The following is a 3,446-nucleotide window of genomic DNA, read 5'->3' on the forward strand; positions in this document are numbered from 1 at the left end:
ACCTTGAGGCACAAGTTTCGAGGCGACCAAAAGAAAAATTCTCGATTCAAATAAAAGGAAAGAAAAACAAGAAAAGAAGTGAACTCTAAGTGTAGAAGCGGAGAAAAAATGGGGACTGCTCAAGATAAGATCGAAGTCACAAGCTTTGCATGTCCTGCCTTGATCTGAAAAGCTGGAGAAGAATGAACCAGCGGTTGCAGCTAACGAGCATCGAGATTCAGATTAGAGTCTGCAGGAAGAACCAGCCAAGACTCAAGATCAAGCTTTAGAAGATTTATAGATAGGAATCTTGTAACTTATAGTTGATAGGTTTAGCTAGTTTAGCTTTTCATCTTTTATTTCGGTGTAATAAGGAGCTTAGCAAGCAGAAACAGTAGCAACATCAGTGAAATCACAATTTCCCGGTAGTCCCAGCTACCAAAACTTCCAGAACTACACTGACCTGATTCCTTTATAGGCAAGGATATGTAGGCAACCTCCGAAGCAAGGTTCGGGAAAAAATCACTCGTAATTGCTCATTTTATCTTTGCCCGAAAATCCTTCGTGTTTCTGAGTAAAGAGGGGCAGCTGTGAGCATGTGATTTTTGTCCTATATAAAATACTCATATAAAATCAAAGAAAATAGATGTTTTCCAATTGTTTGCCATTTTTAAAGGATTTTTGTAGGATTTTATTAACTGTTTGCATTTTGTGTACGTTTAATTTTGTTAAAAAATCATAAAAATGTCAAAAATACCATGCATTGCATTTAGATTTTTGTTTTTATATTTTTAGGATTAATTAGCTAATTATTTATTTTATTAAAATAAAAATCACAAAAATGGCCCATTTTTACATTTTTTACCTTTTAATTTTTAGATTAGTGATTTTTCTCTTTTAATTTAGGATCAAGTAATTATCATAATTATTATAATTAGATAATTAGCACAATTTTACAATTCAGATTAATTTAGGAATTTAACTTAGAATTTTTAATTAAGAAAAAAAAACAAAGAAGAAAAGAAATTGAAGAAAGGGGTTTTAATTTGAATTTGGCCCGTTTTTAATACCCAAAATTGGTCCACACCACCCAGACCCAAAAGCCTACCCGGTCCAGCCCCCCATTAAACAAAACGTCGCGCAACTGATTTCCTTCTTCCCTTATAACTGTCGGATAGACTCCCCCCTACCCCCAAAACACACTCACAGACCCCTCTTCGTCTCTCTATCGCCACCGCTAGCCACCCGCCGAAAATTGCCCCACGGCAGCGGCGATACTCCAAACCACCCCAAAATTTCATCCCACAATCCCTAGCCTCCCCTCATCACTATCCCACTATCAATTTCTCCAAAATCCCCACCCGTTTGCTTTAATTTCAAATATGAGATTCCAAAAGAAATAAAAAAAAACCCTAATCAATTCTTCTTTCTAATTTTAATGGTTTTCAAGGCTCGATTCGTGCCAAAATTTATGCCAATCGATTGTTCTCAGTTTTTTTGGCCCATTTCGAACCGCGCCAGATTCCAGTAGAGTCCCCGCTGACTGGCCAAAGATTGTCGTTGTCATCGTTTCATCTCCACCCATTCCCGGCCAAAATCAGTGTATTCTTCTTTCTCTCATTACTTTGTCTCTTCTTTCTTCTGGTTTTGAATTATCAGTTAGGTTTTAGTTTTGTTTTGGATTATTTAATCGAGTTGTTTAAGTCAGTGGATTTAGGATTAACTTGTTAATTATTTTGTTAATTGAACCAGTTTAACATTTTGGTTAGGTTTATTCAATAAGTTTTTTTGATATTCTTCTAAATGGGACAGTTGAGGGGTATAGTTAAGGGGACGTTTGGGGTTGGAAATGTTTAGTTTGAGACTGTTGTTCGAACTTGTGTGTTCTTTTGTTAGCTGTTTGTAATTAATGAAAGCTAAAGGGCCAATGAGATTTGAAAATGGGGTATTCTGGGCATTAAAAATTAGAGTTTAGGTCATTGAGGTGGCTATTTGTATTAAACAGAACTAAAAGAGGTTAATTTGAAGGTAAGAATGGACAAACCCTAGGTAAAATATCATAAGGTTCTAGATTTTGCACATCTGTCCCCATCCGTAGTATGAAAATGCTGATATTAGGTGGGAAAAAGGACAGACAACTGTAAAAAGATGCTGTACTATTCTGAAATTTCAGAATTTAGGTTAGAATATTCCATTTTGATGCCATCTTTGGGCACTCTATATAAAAAAAGCATTCACTCATACTCACACACACAACCATTAGCATTTTCTGCATAAAAAGGTTCTGAAAACACACAGATATACTACTCTAAAAATACATACTGATTCTGAAAAATACCAAGATGGACACAAAAACACTCTAAAAAACTGGTTTCTTTAGCTGTGATTTTCTGGTTAAAACTGGTTGATTTTGGCCGATTTTCTGGTTGGTATTCTGAGTTGCTGTTGTTGTCTGGTTGCTGTTGGGTTAAGCTCCAAATCATTTCTATTTATTGACCTTTACTTGGTCCATTTGTTGCTGTTCTTGGATCACTATTAGGTATGCAATCACACCCTATATTGAATGAATTTTCCTATTTAAATCTGATATTAATACTCATTTTTGCTTTGAGAATTTTATCTGATGTTCTAAGAATGGCATTTGTGTGAACTACCTTACTGTCTGCCTTCTTTCAAGTATGATTGTTCATCCTAAGCAAACTATGTTGACCTTATCTGTTTTCATCTTGATTCGTTTAACATATAACTAAGTTTGTTTCTCTTCCTCTTCTCTTTTTCTACTGAAACTGATTTCCATGTGAATTTAGACCTCAGCATGCACACTTTTCTAACAAACATTAGTCTGTGCATCAGAATATTATATAAATTTTAATCTGTTTCATGTTGTTTGATAAGTGAGGTTCAGTAGATGTCTTTTGAAGGTCAGTACTAGTGGATCCAGCCACCTGTTGGTTTGATTCGCGATTCAAGGCATTGAGCAAAATTATATCTCTTTGGCATTTCCCTAATCTTGGATCTGTTATATTCTAGTTAAATCCCGATTGTCTAAAAGCTTGGGCACTCTGTAATAAAGGGTGGGTTTAGTGATCTTTTGAGCCATGATTATGTATATGGTAAACAGTATGTATATGTGTATCAAATTGGCTGTATCATTTAACCTCTTTGTCTACTACTTGAAAGGGTGCTATAATGTATTTTTCTTTTTTGGTCAAGTGAAGCATCACAATCATCAGTAGGTTACAATTATTTATTTTAAATTATTTCCTTCAGATGTTTAAATGTTGTTATAGCTGATTTAGATTTTCCCGTAAATCAAGCAAATGCCAATTAATGGACTAGCCCTCCCCTTTTGTCATTTGGGCTTCACTTGGGGAGCCCAGTGCCAAAAAATGGCCATAGTTATGGCCTATCGTGAATTTGCTTGAGGATTCACCCTCCTGGTGGGCCTTTGCTTTGTGCCCACTAGA

Source organism: Nicotiana attenuata, unplaced genomic scaffold (assembly GCF_001879085.1).
Source record: "Nicotiana attenuata strain UT unplaced genomic scaffold, NIATTr2, whole genome shotgun sequence".
NCBI lineage: Eukaryota > Viridiplantae > Streptophyta > Magnoliopsida > Solanales > Solanaceae > Nicotiana > Nicotiana attenuata.